At 42.9% G+C, this 21,853-nt stretch overlaps 4 non-coding genes across 4 annotated transcripts; 3 read left to right on the forward strand and 1 right to left on the reverse strand.

Annotated features, from left to right (window-relative positions):
- The first annotated feature begins 17,457 nt into the window (after nt 1-17,457).
- Nucleotides 17,458-17,530, forward strand: Trnaa-agc. Its single transcript has one exon. It is a non-coding gene; the product is annotated as a tRNA-Ala (tRNA).
- Nucleotides 17,531-18,010: 480 nt separating this feature from the next.
- Trnap-ugg lies at nt 18,011-18,082 on the forward strand. Its single transcript has one exon. It is a non-coding gene; the product is annotated as a tRNA-Pro (tRNA).
- Nucleotides 18,083-19,372: 1,290 nt separating this feature from the next.
- Nucleotides 19,373-19,444, forward strand: Trnap-ugg. The gene has a single exon. It is a non-coding gene; the product is annotated as a tRNA-Pro (tRNA).
- A 247-nt stretch (nt 19,445-19,691) lies between these two features.
- On the reverse strand, nt 19,692-19,764 carry Trnaa-agc. Its single transcript has one exon. It is a non-coding gene; the product is annotated as a tRNA-Ala (tRNA).
- Between the last annotated feature and the right edge of the window lie 2,089 nt (nt 19,765-21,853).

Consider the following 21,853-nt stretch of genomic DNA (forward strand, 5'->3'; position numbering starts at 1 on the left):
CGAGGGGGAGCCCCAGCTTGCTTTGCCCCATTCCATTCCAGCAGCTCCGTACGCCCCTCCGTCGCTTTGTGCCGGGCGATGATATTGCTGCGTACGATATTGCTGGCTCCCGGGAAGAGAGCGGGTGCGCCGTCTGGAACGTGCCGTAATGTCCGGTGACTAGCTAGCTAGCTTGGGATCTGAGGGAGATTGATCTCCGAGTGACGGGCGGTGGTGTGTGTACATATCATCGGCGGCGAGTCAGATCGATTTTGTAGCAATTTGAACTGCAGTTGATGAGGTTTTCCTCAGTTTTTGTGTGTGGTGGTCGTTCGCTCGCTCGCTCGCTCATTGTGGACAACGCTAGGCAGTTTTTTTTTGCTGCCTTCCTAGCCATACTAGTCGGCAATATTACAGTTTACAGTAGTTTGCTAATCTTCATCTTCATACCATCAGAAGGACCAAAAAAAAAACAGTCGACGAAAGGAAATTCGTGTTCTATTTCCAGCTCAACGAGGTGCCTTTTTTTGCTTGTTCACCACATCTTTCGTTTCAATATTTTCCATCGATATAAGAGTAAGGTGCTCCAGAAGAGATGAAGCTCGCAACGTGTCCCTTTGGGGATTGTATGTGTGTGTGTGTATGTGTGGGTTTTGAAGCGCATAAACCGAACCGGAATGAATATGTAATGCAGCGCAGCACTTGTGGAAAGTGTATGAAATGGAAATTGCTTTTTTCTGCTGCCATGTCTCGCTACCGCTGTCTTTTTTTCTTCTTTTCGTCCCTTTTCCCATTTTCATCGCATTCTTCTTCCTTCGTCGGAACCGTGTTTCCTTAATCGCCATCTACAATTTGCGTTGCCGTTGAGTGTGGGGTGAGCGCCGATGGCGCTCTCGGTCCCCTTTACAGTACGGTTGGCTTTGATAAACTTTTCCCATACGCTACCACTGTCCACACGTTGATGTGGGATGTGCGCGCAAAAGTTATAACTTGCTTGCTTTTGTTTTTTGCTTACCCGGGAACCACCCGCTTTGTACAGCCCGATATTCGATGACTTTATAATCAGATAAAATCAATATTCAACGTAAGCTAAGGTGTGCAACAAGTGTTTTCATCAATAAACTTTAATTAAGTTCAACCGTATGTGACTCCACGATTTCACGTGTCCATTCTTTTCTTCTCTTTAATGTATTTAATTAGTGGCTTTTGTAGCACTGTGTGTATACCACTTTCGACTGACGCGTTGCTGCCGAGTGTGTCCAGTTCCCGCAAACGAAACCCGCAACGAAAGGTAAACTAGTTTCCTCCATCCCGGTAAATGGTGTTGATAAAAAACTCCTCTTATTAGCGTCCTCGCATCGGTTGCGGAATGTTCCACAGAGAACCGAGCATCGAAATGTGTTCAGCCCCAGCATAAAGGACTCCCAAGCCAGACAATAATGAAAGAAGGCAAACGAGAGAGCAAGAGAGAGAGAGAGAGATAGCGTGTAAGCGAAAAAAAAATTGTGGCCCCAAACACGTACCAGCGAACGATAAAAGATCAGCTCCTTTTCCGGCGCCAGCCCGGCCTCCATCACTGAGTTTTCCCACTTTGCCAACCGGAGAACCAAACCACAATCACATTTCACAAAGCTTTTCTCTTTCTCGTGGGTCTTTCTCTATTCTTTCTCTTTCGCACTTTCTCTCTCTCATTCAGTCGCTCTATTCTATCCTTTCGCTGGTTAGCCTCCAGCAAACTTTCTTCAATTTACGTACGCGTCAGTTTTTCCCGTGTCGTGCTCCTCTTTTTCTCGGGGTGCCCTTTACCCCTTAACACACCAAGAGGAAGAGAGAGAGAGAGAGAGAGTGGGAGAGTGGGAGAGCAAGAGGCTTGTTTTATGGACGAAAAGTTTTCCATTTTCCCTTTCCGCTTTGCCCTGCGTCCCGTTCGTCCTGGCTATCGTGCCCGGCCCGTCCGTTCAACTGATTTGTATAATTTCATCGGCCCATTCTCGGCATGTTCTCAGCAAATTTTGCATCCCTTTTGCCTCATTTAATGAATGAGATTGAGCTGGTGGGTGTACTGGGGTGATGCGTGGTAGGGGGCAGAAGGACGCTCAGAGGATCCCTTTGTGTGTGCCACAAACGGAGCAACACGCACAAACCTTTCCCCACTTGACGGTGTGTTTGTGTGCTTGGATGCGTGTGTGTGTTTGTTTGTTCGGTTGGTTGTGAGTATCAATCTGTACTTGGAACATTCTTCCAGCCCGGTAATACGAGACACCAATGGGGGTGGTGATGGTGGCCTTTGCCTTCATTGCGCCGGCAAACGAGACTCGCTCAATATTTGTTTGAAGTTGACTTTTTCCATTCGTGGAAAGTGGTGCCGTGTTGCTGGCTTCATAGCCCGGTTTATTATGTTCTTTTTGACATAATTTCAGGAAACTATGTATTCGGCCAAACCTGTGCTGATGGGTTATAATTTTATTTAAGTTTGTCTTTAATCATCTACAAGATAAACTTGCAAAACATACTTTAAAGCTTGGACAAATGGAAAGCACCTACAGGTCTTACGAGTTTAAAATGTCTATATATGAATTTCTATCTTTGCTTTGTATGTGAATGGGGTTTATCTATTTGTTTATTCTTTTCGTTATGATTCTTCTATAACTAATGCAACTCTCCTCAACTCTTTTAACAAATTGTTACTTATATTGCTAAACATATTGTGTTTTATAAAAATATTTTAATCAAAATTTCTTTCTGATCTACTTTGATTGTTTTTTTTTTACAATTTTATTTTTTCTATGACTTACCATAAATTCTTTTTATAATTATTTTATTTTTAATTATTAAACCTCATAATTTGATTATTATTATTGTGATTATTAAAACTCATAATTTACACTGATTCTGCCGATTCTACTATTTCTTGTTCGTCACATTCCACAATCTTGTTTGATTCCCAGACCATTCTTTTTGAATATAGATTTTTTGTTTTTTCTCAAACGCTTGTTAGATTGTGTTTCCATCTTCTTTAAAATCTAAACTTGGGTTTTCCTTGCGTTTTGTACAACCATAAGCATCCTGTGAGTGGTCAATAAATTATATTTTCATTGCAGTATCTCTTCTAATTTGTTTTCAATATTAATTTTCCACTTTGCCTAATTTAGAAAGTGCTTCTAATACTATTCATCCAATAGTAATATGAATAAGGGATATTGTTCATGTTAAGTTTAGTATTTGTGCTTATGAAGTAGCCAAAAGTCATTCGAATGCGGTAGTGCATCATCACTCACCTCAAAACATCCCATAACACACATTTACCCATTTAAAGAAGCTTCTCTCAAGTTCTACATCCTCAAGGCGTACTGTACTGGAGTTATTTTTGCTTCAGTATACCCACAGTGGCGGGGTTTTGTTTTTGTTTAGACACTTTTTTTTTTGGTAATTTTTGCTACTCCAAAAACCGGAGTGCATAAACCAAAATGAGAATACATAGGACAGGACAACATGCTGAAGACTGCATGTGGTTTGGATTGGGGAGTAAGTAAACAGATGGGAGGACGAAGGTACTGATTTTCTGATCGTTCTTTGCCGGCTACCCGTTTCAGTACATCGTGCACCTTTGGAGGGCGCATTTTTCATTCCAACTGACAACCCAGCTGAAGGACATGAATGGGACTTTGCTCAAACCATGTGGGTTTTTATGTATGGGTGTGTGTGTGTGTGTGTGTGGGAAGAAGTGGTTTTTATTTTTCCCCCATTTTTCATATGACCTGCTTGTGTTGATTTTTCTTCAGAAGCGCACAAATTACGAACAAGCAAAAGCGTGTGCTTGTGTGTGTGTGTGTTGGAAGATATAGAGAGCGAACACGCGACGGTAAGGTGAACCCGTTTGCAGGACGAACAACCAGAAAAAAAGAGAAAAGAAACTCATTTTGTGGAAAAGCTTTTCAGCCAAATGTCATACCCGCGTACTGTGTGGGAAGCGAGAAAGGCGAAACGGACGAGCTTTTTTTTTGTTGTTTCGTGCAGCCATCATCGTCCGGCCCGAGAAGGGTCACACAAACTTGCTGACAAAGTAACTCTCCCTCGGCCGGCTTCGCTTTGCTCCGTGTCCCCCGCCCTTGCCAGTATCTGTGTTTGCCAATATCTTTATGCCCACGTTGAAGTGGCGTACCGTGCGAAGCATAGTTAAATTATGTCCCTGCTGCCAGCCATGCTTTTCCTGCCTGCGCCGCCAGGCGAAAGCGAAACCGAAGAACCAATATATTTTATTCCACTTTTTGCGCTTGTTCATTTCGCTTTTTTTGTCGCTGCTGCAATAGGTGGTCAGGTGACGTTTGGGCATAGGCTTTGGAATACACAAGTCAACCCAAAGGGGAACCACATTTATTGCGTTAAATTATCTTTGTAGGCGTTTATTAGGCACAGCGTGTCGACGGGGGTAGTTATTCACTGTGCAAAGGCGTTCTATTAGAACAGAGAAATGGTAATTTGTATGTTTTGCCTAAATAATTGTATATTGAAAGTATAGCTTGCTTTTGAAAGAAGAGCTTCTTGAGCTTTTGCTTTTTGATTTGCGCTTAATAGCGCACCTGCAGGAACTCGGACGTAAATCTGGACACCCGGGAATTGAACAATCGTGAAACTTTGTGGGAACTTATAAGTTATGCAAAAGACTAATCAAACATCGGAAACTCCACCACAGTCCTAAAGCAATAGAGAATTGAGAAGAATAAAACCTCCACCGAGAGTGTAGATCTCTTGTAAAGCTGTTAAGCTCGTTGAGCACCGGCCAATATTATTGTGGATTCCTAGATGTTGCTAAAAGGTTCATTTAATGCTAAAGTAAGAGCAATGATGAGAGACACAAAAATAACCTTTCTCAGCTCAATTGCACAGCGGTGTACTTGTAAGAAGGGTGAGGCAGAATCTATATAGATGATACGGTTTAGAGGAGCTGTGAAAAGCTGCTAACGAATTAGAGAATTCTTTCGCGATTTCCAACAGTCAAAATTGCTCCCAAACTCGTACAATTCGATAACTGCAAATTAACGTTAGGCGCAATGTACTTGCTGATTCATTCAAGGCTTCAAAACTGTTGTTCACTTAAAAGCAAGCATGTGATTGGGTACTTAATAACTTAACCGTAGATTTCAAAGGAAAAGACAACGCTTTTCCGATCGTTTTTCTATTTGATGCATTTCTCATTTGATCTATTTTTTTTTTATTCATAAAGAACGGCCTGGCCGTATTGCTCATTTGATCTATATCGCCTAATAATTAAATGCATCCTTTTCTAAGAGTACGTTCCTTTCACAGCATTTGATGGCGATTGCAACCAATACGAGAGCCCTCCGAACAAATCATACTCTTCAAAAAAGGGTCAAACGAACCAAACGCCTTCTGCTGCTCACGAACATCGCACAAACCGAACGCCAACCTCGATGGTCATCTTGTCACCGTACATTCCGTTAGCGAAAGAACGGTTAGAAACCACACCTACTCACCCCGTTACACTATGCGATAGTAGAAATGGAAAACCTCTCTTTAGTCTGTAAAAGATTGCCTTCATTTTCCGCTCCCACGGGCGAAACTCAGGGTTTTCCGTTCGTTCGTAACCGATGTCAATGTTCGACTAGTTGTAGTCCGTCCTCCCCCCCCCCCTTTACACGTTTCATTCCCGGCGAGAGGGCAAGAAAAAAGCGGCCGTCTCCAACAAGGAAACGAAGATGCAAAATTGGATCTTCCAGCCTGTCTTTAACAGCGACGTAGAAGACCAACGCGCAGAGCAACAAGAAGGGAAAAAACAAACGGAAAACGCAATGAAATAAGACATATGACGCCACAGAACTGAGTTCACCTCTCGTGGGGAATAACAGTGGGTTTTCACGTATAGCAAATCGAAGTGACTGAGTTTTCCTTCCTTGTTTCTTGCTTTTTTGTTGTTGTTGCCTTTTGTCACTGATAATGGTGGTTGCGTCGTAGGTCTTTTTCTCGAACGGGGGAAGATGAAACTAGCGAAATCAAGCGGCCACACCATCACCTTTTGCCGCCGATCCTTGTGGGTTTTTACCCTCAAACGTAATGAAGATTTATGATTCCTAGTTGGTTGTCGGCGGGGAGGTTTTATTGGATGGGAAAGCAACGCCGGCTGGCTAGGTGTAAGCCTGACTCTACAAGCCGCGTAGCCATTTGCTTTATTCCACTCGAAAGGGACACTACTGTGCGCGTGATGGTATGTGTGTGTGTTGCTTGGTACACGCGACCGTATGCACGTGCGAGTAAGAAAAAAGGAACACCAACACTGGCCGTGCTCATATTTTTCCATCCTCCGCCCAGCAGTGAGATGATGTGGGTCGGATTGGGGCTTTCACGGCACCCTGTTCTTTTTTTCGGGAGGTCTATTGAACGTGATAACTTCCGTCAAGGTGGTGGAGTTGGCCATTTGGGGATTCGTTTCTAATTGAAGTTTACTACTTTAAAAAAATGAATGTTTTTTTTAGTTCATTTTAACATGAGCAGGAGTAGTTTTTGAAAATGTTTTTTTTTTATTCGTATAGCTGGCCATACTGCTTAAACTATATTCAAATGGATCGTGGAATATTGCAAGTATGAGTGGAATTTCACAATCATATAAGGGAAGTTTGTTGCGCCGAAAGGTCCTACTGAAGTTATAAATAAATAACAGAAGCTTTTAATAATTTCGAGAGGATTAATGAGCGTTTTTTTCTTCCTTCTTCTTCTGAGTCATTCAAACGTTTCATAATATGGCAATGATTGTTAATGCAGGTTGACTCTTTAGTATTATGGTATAAATCAACTGAAAGAAATGATTAGACACTATTTAACCTATGACTAGATACATAAATAAATAAACAAATATGTAAATAAAGAAATAAATAAATAAATAAATAAATACATAAATAAATAAATAAACATATAAATACATAAACAAAAAAATAAATAATCAAATCAGTATTGTTCTTTGGATTATTTTTTTTGGATTATTCCTCAATTGTAGTTATGTTGTTTAATTCGTGAAGCATTACAACGTTAAACCACCGTACTTGTACTTGATTGAACTGAGTTGAACTGAATTCTTACATTAAAACTGTGAAGAAAAAGGTAGCAGTCGCATTAGCTTACTAAACTCAATGTAAGGGCAAAGCCTTTTCATTTCTAATGTTAGCTACCAAATAACGGTCAAGTTCTACGAACGAAGCCTTTCTCCCTTTTCAAACAAGCGACAGAAAGTGTGTCTCAATCCAAGCTCAAGTAACAGGATACGAAACTGGGTAGAACTGGGTGGAGAAAAACTCGCTGCAGCAAACCAACCGTAGCAACAACTGGTCACAAAAAGGGCTTCCGATTCAATTTTGCCACGACAGTTCGAAAAAAGGGCGGAAACGTGTTCCCGCTGGATAGGAGCATTGGTATCTGTGTGTATTTTGAAGAGGTGGGAAGAATCTATCGACCGAAGAGATTTTAACTGCTTGGAAAAGATTCAAACAGTGGGTTAGATTGTGGGGAATTATTGATGTTAATAGCTGGTGTCTTTGGAAAATTTTATATAATTTTTATCTATAGTTACAAAGCTTTAATAAAACTTAGTCTAATTATCAAAATACTCTTTTTTGCAGAGAAACATGTATGTCCTCCTTCGAAGAGTCTTATCAGCCCATTGTGCTAGACTCCAAGAAAGCACAGTTCTACCAATCACCCAACTCGTTCTCGTACACAGCTCTAATGCTTCCTTTCCCAAGCGATTTGACACTCCCGGGGTTGAACCGTTTCTTGAACTCTTTTGTGTGGTTGGTTGGTGAAGAGATTTTTAGTTTTCGGCTTCGGCTTTTGTATCGGAAAGCCCATCAATACCGCCACTTACTCGCCCTATTATAGGTGTTTGTATGTGTGTGTGTATTATCGTTTCATTTGTATCTCTAATCGATTGTTCGGTTTTGTTTTCCTATCACTTTCCCGGCTTCGTTTATTGTGTTGTGGTGCACTCCTTTTGTCTTGCTTTCACCCTCTTTTCGCTACTGATGGTGGTATTGTTTGGGTGGTTCGGGATTTTTATCCTATCGCGCATCGCGTGGAAATTTTGGAGAACCCGTTTTAGAAAGGTAGCTCAATTACTCGGGCGTTAACTGGAAGCCAGCGTGATGAATTGAAGCAAAAAGGCGAATGAAAGGGTTAGCTTGAAGATTATTGAATAAATTAGCGGGGAAGAGTGAGTCCTGTTTAAGAATAATTTTCATTTGATTTGAATTTCAAAATGAGGAATTGTTCCATAAATTTCGTTTATGGCTATTATTCATTAAGACGGATACAATTCAAGTGTTTTTAACACATTTTCATGTGCTACTAAAAGCAAGATAAACGATAAGCTTTTACTGCGTTTGTTTTCCATTTAAACGATAGTAAACACCGGCCAACTCAACCATCATTTCACAAACCACCGGGCGTCTCCATCGCGTTCACCGTACGCCCGTTAGCGATCCAATGTCTCCGCACACTAAATTTATGCTTCATTTTTAACGCTAAAGTAATCATAATTAATCGTAATGAAAGTTCGGATGGCTGCTCCAGAAAGCACCCCACAAAAAAACGCGAACTTCAACGATACGTTACTAATTTGATTTATACTAGGACGTTTCGGAAGGTATTTCTTGTGTGAAGTCTGTGTGAAGCGCGCACACGGTCCGACTATCCTTTTCTTTAACTGCCAGTGGCACGCTACGTTAACGTGAAAACCATAATCAACAAGCCGATTCGGCCCGGACTCGGAAGATTTGCTTCTCCTCCAGGTTCCGTTGTTGTTTTTCGATGGGGTAGAACCGGACCGGACCCTAGAACAGGAGGCTCGTGAAATAAGCGGAGCAATATTGGCACGCGAAACACGCGGAACAAGCATCGCACGTACAAACGCTTCTTCGCGTGAGCTCGTTTTGCATCTCGTTCTCGCATCCAGCTGCTTTTCGCTCGTTCACTTCTTTCGCACACTCACGTAGCGCTGTTGTGCTATGGAAACCATTCATTGTCGGGCTGTTGTATCGCATCGTCCACATCCCGCACAAATCCTTTCCCGTTGCTTTGTTGCGTAAACTTTTCATCTCCCCACTGGAGAGTAAGAGAGAGAGAGAGAGAGTGAGAGAGAGAGAGAAAATAGGAAGGGTGATTGAGGGAGACAGGAAAAATAAAATTCTATACGCTTCCTTTGTCGTCCTGTGTGGACGACGCGGTGGACGAATCTCTCAATATGATGAAAATGATTTCCGGACACCAACGTGTGTGTGCAAGAAGAGTTGCAAACATTAGCTCGCTCTCTCCCTCTCTCTTTCTACAGGTGGTAGTAGGCATTGAAACTTAGCTTTCCATCGCTCTCCCTCGTTTTCACTCTCTCACTTTCTCTCTTTATTTTTCGCAGTGAGTGGTACAAGCTATCACTCCTTCTCATCTCCACGCTGTGGGTTAGCCCATTTGGGCTAAACTACCCAAGTTTTGAGAACACGGGAACAGGCAGACAGGGTTGCTTAGGAAGGGTGGATAAGGTGCTTTTCATGTGTGTTAACAAAATCAAGCTCATTTCCGCAAATTGACGCTTCTGGTTGTGGTGTTTCGATCGGTTCAGCAGAGTCAGCTAGAGCGAGAAGAAGCACGACGGTTTTTAAAGCACACACCACTCAGGAGGTCAGGATTATACAGATCACGAAGAAACGACCGGGCTTGTTTTGCTTCTCTTTTTATTGCAACAACCATTTCACCTTCATCGCCGCCCGGTTTGCTCCACTCAAAACTCGGCACGTGTGTATGTGTGTGTCTACGTGTACATATTTAATGTTTCTGAAACATTCTTGCCAACTCTTTGTGTTCGACCCCGGGTGTGTGTGCATCCACCACACAGTGTTTGGTGGTGCTTTTGCTTTCCCCCCACCCGGCAAACCCCCGGCCCAAGTAGTCGCCATTTTGTGTCCAAAATCTGCCTGTGACCTTCTTCAAACGACTTTCAATCCCCTGAGCTTGCGGTTCTCGTTCGGGATACGGACATGGAGGAGGAGGCTCGCCCTTCGAAAAGGGGTTGTGCTTTTCAGCTCCGTAAGGGTGTTATGATCCACCCTGCGAGTGGTGATAGAAAGTGGACTTTGGGAACAGGGGAGAGTTAATGGGGGGGGAGGTGGAAGGTAGTGAGCGAGTCAAGTAATTTATTTTGCACGAGAAATGGAAGTCAATCTTTGCTGGGATGCCAGGTTAGGTTTCCATGGTAATGTCCGTTTGATTTTCCTCGCTTTTTTTCCTTTATGAGGACGATGGGAAAAAGATTACCTTGCAGCGGAAAATCCCGATGGATGCATGAGTGCAAGTGGAGTCGGTAGAAAGGCCAAACCTTTTTCTGTTCCAGTGGGAAAATGGAACCGAATCCTGGGGAGGTTGGTAGGTCAATGTCAGTGAAGCGAGCCTCTCATGCAACCGAAAGAGTTTAAAGTACTTGAACGGTTGACTAATCGGTGCTGTCATTGATTGATTCATTATCATTTGTGTAATCGCCCTACGTGAGTTTGTTTGTATCTTTTGTTTGAAGATGGATAGTTAAGCTTTACATCGTTGTTATCGTTTAACATTCAATGGATGATGATTTTCTTAAAAATTGAATTAATAAGTAATAAAATAAATAAAATAAACAGTCCGTTAGCTAAAAGATTTTTAGTTTAACGATAAATAATAAAATTAGAAAATAATCAATCGAAAATAATTGATTCTTTTCATATTTTTGTTTAAATATTACTTTGTATAAACTTTTTTTAAATCCACTCCAAACAAGTTCATTTATCTAAATCTATAAATTTATTTAATTTTATTTCTCCTCATAACTATGATTTAATCTGATTTACTATGTGATCTACAATTTACATTCTATTTCTTTTTTTATGATTCAAACCAATTTTCTTTTAAGTATATTCTTCTTCATAAAAGCATACTGTTGACAAAATACAACGTCAACGTCAAGTGCGATGACAGTCGACCGCGGAAGTACGCAGCCACTTAAGGATGAGCCACGAGCGCAGCCGAAGAGAACAAATCTAGCCAGAGAAAGCCGGAGCAAGAGAGCGAAGGGAAAGGGCGAATGACCGCGTTACACAAGGCAGTAACAGCCATAAAGCGAGAGAAAGAAGACGTTTAGCTTTTTATCTGCCAAAAGTGTAACCGAAATTCACAAAAAATACACTTATTCACGGATGTAAAGAAGGCATCTAATTCATTTATTCTCGCGGATTGTTGCCTGTTGCATTTGCAACACATACAATATTATTGTTCAAATCATTTTATTGTTTAGCTTTTATTTGTGAACTCTTTTCAGCGTGGTGCAGTATCAAGCCTGAACGAAAGATACAAAATAGAGTAAAACAAACCCATGCCTAACAATTGTTAATGTAAATAATCCGTTCCATACGCTGGAAAGGCTCTCCCGCACCAAAAAAAGCTCATCTGGTATTCCGCTGCAAATCCATCTCTTATTATGCTAATCTTGTGCTCTAGGTCGATCCCCGTCCCCGGTCTAGTGTTGCACCGGGTTGGAAAGTGCACGTATCACATTGTCAAATAATAGACTGCAGCAGCGAGCGAGCGAGCGACCGATCTATGGCTAAACTTTTGTATGTACGTATTGCGATTCCATCGGGGTGTTCCAAGTAAGGCCCAGAAACAGAATCTCCCCAGATGGACACACACGGTTTGCGTGTGTATTCGTGCACTTGCACCGTGTGTCCTGGGTTATTTTAGTCACCAGAACACGAGCAGCAGGAACGGACATTTTCCCCGTTCGCCTGCTCTCACCCTGTGTTGCGGTTTTGCCAGCGCTGCTCAGTAACGACCCCGATGGCCTTCTAATTTGTGTCCTGCTGCGTGCGATGGTGCGGAGGTCCACTTGTGTGTCTGCTTCTTGCTTGCCTTCTAGCGACCGCTTAGCTACTAATCCTTTTCAGCTTCATTGTTCAATCGGTGGCATCCGACCATTCCAGGCGTTCCGGTTCGGTGGGTGGTGGTGGGCCCGAGCGACGAGCAAACCGGCACCACTCGACGATGATGATATTACGGTCGTGCACGATCCGGTGCTACATGACACGAAAGTCGGCATCTGGCGGAATCCCCAAGCTTTCGTGAAGTGCGCTGGAACGGTCTGGGGCCGGGGTCGACTCGTTAATTCCGTTCCGTCGTTGCGGAATGCTGCAAACGTGGTTGGATTTGAGGTGTTAATGCATGTATTGGTCGTGTGCGTGTGTGTTCGTGTGCACTTACGTTGTCGTCTATTGATTGCGTTCGACCACGGCTGATCGATATCAAATGATCTATTTGTTGAATTTCGAATCCACGATGCTTGCAAATTGTGATTTTCACAGCTTGTCGCTGTTTTGAAATATTCATATAGCTCAGTAATAATAATTTTCTTTTTATAGACTTCTTAAACCCGCATTACACCAGTCACGCATTGCGCTCTCTTGGACAGTATTTAAATTAATATCACCGACAAATTCCTATCGTCACGCACCACTTAACCACTGCGACGCTCTGGTCTGTGGTGAGAAGTGTATACATTTACAAAGCGTACATTCCAACCCGTACTGTGGCGCTTGGTTCAACCAAGCCAAGCAGCGAATGGCAGAGGGTGAGAATTATCGAAACAGTGGCCGGTCGACTATTTAGCACACGCCGGGTAACAGTGGCGCTTCCGACAGGGGTGTGTCTATATGTTCTTTTCCAATTAGCATAGATATGGTATGGCTTACGGTTTGGTGTCGATCTCGGGCCCGGCCCCTTCTCGCTCGCTTCTCCAAGTGATTTGTCTATTGATTGTTGTTGCATGCGCGTCGTTCGTTGTGTAGATGTGGTCGAGCCGAGCAAAAGTGAAGTTTCATTGTGAAACTTACTGGTAAATAGTGTACGGAAAATAGGAGAAGCTGCAGTTGAAAAAATTGGAGAGCAACTCAACTATTTATGAAATGTATGGAACATTTCGCTTACCAGAAATGATAACAACATAACGAAATCATTCCTTATGTTTTGGAAGGTAACATCCTAATGTTTATTGCAGATGTTAACTCTTACTACGTGTTTCTGACAGGTAATAACAGTATTCTTCCTTAAAATTTCTCATAACTCTGATGATTCATCGAAAAAATGTTGAATCACTTCCTTAGATTTAATGTCGGATGTTGGAGCGAATGTTTTTGCAATATTTAGGCATCACCAAGGACCTATGACCATGGAGCATGATTCACGAAGGAAGGAAGCTTCTCTTTATCCTGACGACCTTGTCGGCACGAGACTCAGAAGAGCAGCAAGTCCGTTAGTACTGTAGGACTGTAGATGAAGTGAAGTTCGTCGTAGATAGGATCAATTGAGAGAAGTCCAAGCAGAAGGAGTAGAATCTATTTAGGGATTCCAACCTCCTTTAACCTCTTCAGCGATTAGAAGCTTTTTTGGGTTTCGATTCAAGATTTTTGGATGATATAATGTAATTTAATTTTCTTAACTCCGTCTACTCCTACTCAGTCACTAATCGATGTACTGTGATGGAAACCTTCCCCTCTTTTGCTTAATAGATTTTGATCTATTTCGATCGATGATCAGCATCTTGATCCATCCAATAAGCTGGAAGGAAACATCACCACCGGAGTTTGAATGCAAAACACCCAGACAAATTTTCCTTTCAAACTGTGTGTGTTGCACACTTTAAGAAAAAAAGTCAAATTATGGACCTTGATATGAAGGCGAGTTATTTCACACGTATATAAATGTCACACGATGTGAAACAATTAATTTACCGAATTAGGAAACCGTGTAAAACAATCCAGTTAAACCCCGTCGATTACGGTGCATTAGCAACGCAGCAGCAGCCAACCAACAGAGGGACACATTCCGATGCAAATTCCAAAATGCTTTTGCTCACCTTCCGTACGGTTAAAGCGGATGATAAAAAAACGGTTAATCACACACAATAATCTACCACCGGACGGGCGGAAGAAAAACCATCCGACCGATGCAACAATTCGCTCAGAAGAAAGAAGCAATGGGGTGGAAGGAGGAGAACAACCATCACCACCGCCACCACCAGCTGCGTGCCGCCCATCATCACCAACAACGTTGGTCGCGGCGTACATCTTCGCGTGTGAGCTTTTCTTTCATCCCTCGCTTTGCTTCTCGCTCGTGCTTTTGTTATCTTTTTCTTACTGTCAGGGGGGGTAAAAACACCCGGTAGCGTGCGGTAACTATGACGACACTCATCGATGGTAGCGCGACGCGAAACGCGGAACAACAGCGTACAGGCAGACAACACATACATACACAATAGGCGGCAACAAATGAGGGGCGGCCGGGAACTGAAGCGCCCAGCCCGCCAGCACGGTTTAAATCTTCGCAGGGTTAAAGCCAACCACCAGATGGCGAGTGAGATGTGGGAAAGGGAAAGAGAGCGAAAACGGCCGTTTATGTGCTGAAATGGGACGGGCAATACTAGAAAAGAAAGGTAATCCGAACAAAACCGCAGTTGGAGAGTTATTACATCGCAAGCATTAAGTACAGTTAGCATTTTTTTTATTATTATTTAGTTTTCCACCGACCAACCGACCCACCCTGCGCGTACTACATTCATCTGAATGGTCTCTCTTATCTTGGTGGTTTCTTGCTTTTCCTTTCTTTCTGTACGCCACAAATAAGGCAGATAGCGAGATTTCGGGATTGCTTCTGTGAAGATCAAGATTCCCACTACGCTCTATGCCCTCCTCCTCCTTCTTCGCGATCGATTCGACGCAGCTATTGGGAAATCCCGTTGCCTTCATTGGACGATATTTGGATTCGTTTGCATATTTTGTTTTTGGGGGTTGTTGTTTTACACTACCGATCGCTGTTTATCGGCCGTAGAAACAGCCAAACGCGATAAGCGTGCGTTTGATGGCGATATTAAAATTTTGCTTTGTGATGATGGCACCCAAACTCCCTTTAGCAAATTAGCAAACAACAAAAACTGCCACACAAGGAAGACGACCTGTGGATGTGTTATTTAACCAATTGCGTGTGTGTCTGTTTTTTCCTCTCAAAGCGTGTGTAGACTTGGGAGAACATCTTCATTCGGTTTGTTTCGACTGCATATAATTAATTTGAAGTTGTGCAAGCGGTACACATGTGATAACAATTTTCTACCGTTAGTGTAATTGAACTGACAAGTTGGTCTGTGGACGATTTTTTTTGGAATATAATTGGGGAAGGAATTATAGGGTCTTTCTTTGTGTTTGCGTCAGGTGGGACTGTGTCAGATGACTTTGGCCAAGTTGAATCCTCTTTTTGCGATTCAAGTGAGGAAGGCAGATGTTTGCTTCATTTCAAATTTACACTCCTCAACAGAACTTCAAGCTCCAGACATCCTCCTGCTCAGAGACCTGATAACTAATGTAAATTAAAAATATATTTGATAATTAATAATTTATCAGAACGTTTTAAACTGCTGAAAATATTCCAGGAAAATTAGGATTCGGAATGCGATTTTCGACAACTCTTTCTAAAGTTTCAGGATCACGAATGTTTTATAGTTAAGCAACGAAGGACTTGTGGCTACAAAGTCACGGAATAGAAAAGTATGGAGCCTCCAGATTCAGATGACGAACGCTTAGCTTCATTTAGCGGACTTCGATTTAAATAATGAAATTGGTAAACCAATTAGGGGAATTGAGACATTCTCTCCCCAAATTTCGTTGAAACTTTAAATTAAGTACTTCCTTTCTTCTTATTTTGGCACGTATTTACTATTCTCCAGTTCGGCACTACCTTTATCTATTTTCACCCTTAACACACAAACAACCATTTTGATCCTCCGTTCGATAGTGTTTTCCAGCGAGACCGGGTAGTTCGCATTACAAATTTCGCCAAACTTTGCTCTTGTTATCTCGATTGGTTTCAATGCTCGTGATTAATATTTTTCATGTTACAGCTAGCAGCATGGAACCGCACACCCTTCACTCCTCCACCCTAACCCAGCTACGCTTGCAACGATGGCAAAACTAATTTTTCATCACCACCTCAGCACGGTACGGAATCGTGCATCCTTCCGGGAAGAAAGGTGGCCCGAAGTTTGTAAAGATTCGGCAAAGATCCGGGGTGAAGGGAAATGCCCGCGCGCACCTTCCTCAGGCTCCCGTTTGCTCCGTCGCTCCGTTTGTCAAAATGTTAAACCAAAATTAATGAGTTTCACTTCACAAATCAAAATTAACTCCCCGAACGTAAGTGGTGGTGGTGGCTGATCGTGGGATGGCGTTGTTTGAGAAGCGAGCCCTACAACTACTGCTACCAGCGTCTGAAGCGGCACACAACCTTCTGCGCTAACCACCCAGCATCAGCAACATCGTCATCATCATTACCCATCATCATGGGCATATCGTTGACTTCCCTCACGGAAGGAAGCGCACCGTTTCAAAGGGAAAAAGCGCGGTGAAATATCAATTCTCTATGCTACTGCCGCTCTCGATGGTCGTGCGCTGGCTCGCTTCGCCCAACTTACGCGCGCTCCCTTTTGGCTTGGTGCAAAGGGTCAACTCAGTGCATAAAAAATGGTGCCCTCATTTCCGTCGAATATGCTGCCGTGGCGCTGCGAGAGAAATTCCAAACCATCCGATCCACAATCCAGGCAGGAGGCGGCACAGTGGATCCGCCGCCGCCACGCTGATGGGATGCGCTAACATGAAGAAGACGATGTTGTACAATTCTTGCCGATGTTGAAACCAAAGAACGAACGTATGAACGAACGAAAAACGGTCCCCCGGATCGACCGTCTCAACCCCTCCTTGGCTCACGAAACGGTATGTGTACGTGCGGCTCTGCTATGGCGAGCATCGGGTGGCAGCATCTCCTATACCAGTTGAGTACGCGCGGTGAGATGTGAGTGAGACGCAATTCGATGAACGATGGTGGCGGTGGCGACGAAGGACGGCGTACGGCTTTGTGAAACGCGGGAGCAACCGATTCCAGATCAGCATGGAAAAAGATGAGAACTCGAAGGAGTAGCAGCAGCAGAGTGAGATTTGTGTTGGCCCTGCTCCTCGCTCGTCACTACTACTACTACTTTTCCACCCTGTTGTTTTTCACCACCCTCAATGCTGTGGAAGTACGATGAACCCCTCCGAGCCTTTTCACAAGTTGCGCCCTTCTCCGCATCGTACCCAGATGGTGGTGGTGGAAGTCGGTGTCTTTTATCGCTTCATCGGCGTACATCGTCGGTTCGCGAGGGTGAGGGCGACGCCGAACACACTCTGGGGTTGTTTGGTGGGAAAGAGAAGTGGTGTAGTACAACTGCTGATAAACGGTAAATATGCTTAGGTTTTGGTCGGTGGGCGGTTAAAGTAATGTTTAATGTAGGAAAAAAGCCACCCCATGCCGAAGCAAACCGTGACATGGGCTGAATTGGATTGGGATTTTATTGTGCAAAGAAAGGCGGGCAAGAGGCCAGGGGATGTAGCTCAGATGGTAGAGCGCTCGCTTAGCATGTGAGAGGTACCGGGATCGATACCCGGCATCTCCAAAGATTTCTTTTTGTGTTTGATGTTAATGTTAATAAGGGGATTTGTTATAATTGTTCAGGGAGTAAATAATTAGTAATTTCTGCTCTGCTGGTTGTTTTTATAATTTTGGAAAATGGGTAAAAGTATTTCGTTTTTGGCGATTATACTTTTTCTTAATCTTCTGTCGATTCTTGTGTTTAGTTTTCACCCATATGTTTATTCAGATTACCCTTAATCAGTATCTAAAAGGCTTGATATATAGTTAAGTTCGATTTGGTAACAACCATCAAATCATATGATCATGATATCCGCCATTGGATTCGGTTGTGCAAGAATGAGCAACTTGATTGCCTTTGTTCGATTTGATTGTGTGAGTGTGGCTTATGGTTATGGGTATAAATTCGATGCTTTTTATCCCATCATCAAGGAAGCTGTGTTTGGCCTTATTTCGGGGTGGTTGCTTTGGTTTAAAAAGATCGTAAAAAATGCAATAGTCACGTGGCTCAATGGTCTAGGGGTATGATTCTCGCTTTGGGTGCGAGAGGTCCCGGGTTCAAATCCCGGTTGAGCCCAAGAGTTGTTTTTTGCATGTAGACTTTGTTAGGTTATAGGTATAAGCGTCCGGGGTAGCACAATGTTAAAGTAGGCGGTAGGTGATGAAGTAGGCGGTAGGTGAAGGTTAACATTCGCATGCTCTAGTCGTGTTTGTGTTATCGTGTGTGGGAGAGAGAAGTGATGTTGATTTATTACATTGAATTTAATCGAAAATATTACATAAGTTTATTCAATTTACTAACCATTATGCAAAGATCAATAACGTTGTGATTTGTGTAACTTTCAGCAAGATAATATTTCCCTAGGGTCTCATGCACGTTGTTAATTCGTTAAGGAAAACTACGGAACTGACTCTACATAATGGGAATTAAATAAATGAATAAAAACCCCAAAATTTGTTGAATGAAGGTGTCATAATGACTTGTTTTTCTTTTTGCATCTTCTTCCACAAAGAGGAAGATGATATTGACAGATAGTTGACCGATCTAAATGAATAAGTTCATAGTAACATTTCGAGAAAAAAACATGTGGTTTTACACATAATCAAATCAAAAGCTTTCATCGGATGTCTTAAAGTGGTTTTACACCGAAATAATAAATAAATATGGAAATTGCTGCTCTAGTTCGATTAACTAAATCGTCAAATGGACAACGATCTTTTTCCTGCTTCAATGTGTCAAAAGGACCATATGATGGCACCTTCTTTCAATACACTTCGAAACCCAATCGGAATTTTAATGCTTAATGAAGTAAGATCACATTCATCCAATGAACACTGCTATTTGAAAGACGGTTTATGCGACGAAGGTAAAACAATTGCTGGCTAAATAATTTCACGATAACTGAGCCGCAAGCGACAGCCTATCGCTTAACCGCAATGTTATCTGCTATCAGAGGCGTTTTCAAGTCATGACATTATTGATAATGCTCCATCGCTCCATACAACTCTAACAAGGTTAAAATAATGTCGGAGAAAGCTAACTTTTTAGAATTACTACACGCTAAGTAGTTGGAAATTAGTTAGGTAGGGCAAGCAACCAGAATGTGCGGAATCATCCAGGTTTAGTAGCGCAGACGGACAGCAAGCTACACTCAACTGTGTTGTTCACTGAAAAAAAACGAAGAAGAATAAAACTGGAATGGATTATTGTGATGTTTATATATTATGTACTGGAAGCGAAATGTGGAAAGAAATGCTTAAAGTCAATATTTGTCGTCAATATGTATAGCTATGCTAACAGAAAGTGTAATAAATTCGTTTGATAAGGAAAAGCCACAGGAAGTTTTATCACTCATTTCTGACATGTGGCTCAATGGTCTAGGGGTATGATTCTCGCTTTGGGTGCGAGAGGTCCCGGGTTCAAATCCCGGTTGAGCCCAAAGCTCTTTTTTGATTGGGGGTTGTAAAATTGTGGGTGATGCTTGTTTTAGGGGTGTCTATTGCCCACAAACCCCTTGCAACGCGATGCATGCATATCTTTCACACACAGTAATTTATCCTTTCATTTATCTGTTATTTTGAAGTATTTGTTTCTGTTTTATCTATTAAACCTACAATTACCTTGTATGGGAAGGTAATTTAAAAATAATGTATAAACCATCAATAAATAATGGCAAAAGATTTCTTGGAGATGCCGGGTATCGATCCCGGTACCTCTCACATGCTAAGCGAGCGCTCTACCATCTGAGCTACATCCCCGTGTCGAAGGGTGTGCTCTCAAAGCCCTTTATAAACATAAACACCGCTACATAGCATTTTCCCTTCGCATCGAACGTGCACACACACATTAATGACTCTGAATGCCAACAACTCCGAAGGACGCCGCTTCCCTTTTAATCCGTCATTTAACTCAACAATCCCTTTTTCCCGCTTAAGAGAAAACCGACACAAAACACGGGCTGATTGCAGGCCATCATTATGCTTAAGGGGTCGAGAGAGAGAAAAAGAGCTATTACGATCTGTCCTCTCTCTACGTACATATGATCCGTTTGATGCGCTGTCGACAATTCTGTTACACGATCTGTTAATTAATGTATTCAACGAGAACGATGGACGGGCTGGTTGTGTTGTGTCATTACTGTCATTTAAAAATGAGACCGTCATAAGAAAACTTTGTGCAGATGCAGATGTAGAACCAGGCAGAAGCAGAGAGACAAATGGGCAACTTCCACGTGTGTTTCTGTGTGTGCCTGCCTTCCGGACAGTGCCATCGGGTTGCGCGCGGTCGGGGCATACTTATTTATGCTTCACATTGTCTATTTTCGCCCATTATTAGTTGCCTCCCCGTTCGGGTGCTGCTGTTAATTCTCACGGTGAGAAGAATGTACAACGCCCGGCGGGCGGCTCAGGCCGACGACGCATCGTCGATAACGGCGCACACACCGGTAATGGATCGGCGAGTGTGGTGTATATCGTGCGAGAATTGAAGCATCATTATCGATGCCGGACAGAATGCTTCTACACGTGTATGTGTGTGTATGTGCGCATACCGGAAGGCCAGCAGAGGGACTGGCAACCGAACGAGAAGTCATTTTCCTACTGTACGCACCTTCCCGCGCCCTAGCGAACGATAGTGTGGCTCGCTCGGTCAAGAGCATTTGCTTCCTGCCTTGTGCTGAGCCATTCTTTAGCCATCAGCGGGCCAAAAACGGGCCAATTCGACGGGCGTCTTCATCGATTGTGGTATAAAAGAAATAAATTACAAACAGAGAAATCCCACCGATTTGGTGCGCATTCCTATGCTGTCCAGAAAAAAAGCAGCGCCGACGTTGAGGGTGGGTGCGCGAGGGCGAGGCCAGAGGGTAACCGTAAGTCTCGGTGTAAGTTGAACGTTCAAATATTTCATTGAACCTGTTTGAGTGGAGACGTGGCTACCCTTGAAGGAAGCCTCAAATCCACCACCTGAGCCAAACGGTAAATGGCCTTCTCGCTCTCTCTCTCTTTTGCTCTCATTCTTTCGCTCTCACGCTCGATGATGGGCCAATTTTTCGGAGCGCTTCTTCACTGCACGCTTTTCCGACATGGTCAAAGTGAAAAGAACGAGCAAACAGCAAGTGCCGGGAAGGAACGAAATTAAGGTTCTGTTTTTTGGCGGCTGTGTTGCCTCGTGAGGCGCGCCTGGAGCGGCAAAGACTTAAGCAAGCTTCTGTTCTTATTACACTTTTTTTCTCACTCCGAAATGATGGTGGAAGATGGAAAAGACTTTATTCCCGTTAGCGGACCCACTTTGCACAGGCTTTTCGGTAGGAAGTGGTTTTCGGGTGGTTTTGTGTCTTTATTTGGTTGCTTTTTTTTGCTCTGGTGAAGGTATTGGCGCGATGTTGAACACTAATCAATCCCATCAATTTGATGAAGAATCGAAGTTTGTCGAGAAGATAATAAATTATTTTCTAAAGTCTTTTATTTTTATAAATGTTAGTTAAGCCATTCAGCAGGTGATGATAACATTCTCTACTGAACCTTTGTACTTTGTATTTGTTTTTCTCCGGAAAAACAATTTTCCAAACTGTGTTTTCCATACGGCAAAATGACCTTTCCAATGTTGCAACTTTATATTTTGCATACCTTTTATCCATCCTATCGCCTTTTTCCTTTAAGGTCATCTTATCATAATTACAGTACATCGTTAACTGGCAGCTAACAATAACAACAATAAAACGGGGCACCCGCACCCGAATGAGCATCAACGTGGGCTGTGTGGTGGCTGTCTCGGCAAAAGCCACATTCTGTCGCCCACTCAATTTCCGGGTTGTTCCATCGTTCCACCGGAATCCGTCCCCGTACGGCT

The sequence above is a fragment of the Anopheles stephensi genome, chromosome 2 (assembly GCF_013141755.1).
Source record: "Anopheles stephensi strain Indian chromosome 2, UCI_ANSTEP_V1.0, whole genome shotgun sequence".
Classification (NCBI taxonomy): domain Eukaryota; kingdom Metazoa; phylum Arthropoda; class Insecta; order Diptera; family Culicidae; genus Anopheles; species Anopheles stephensi.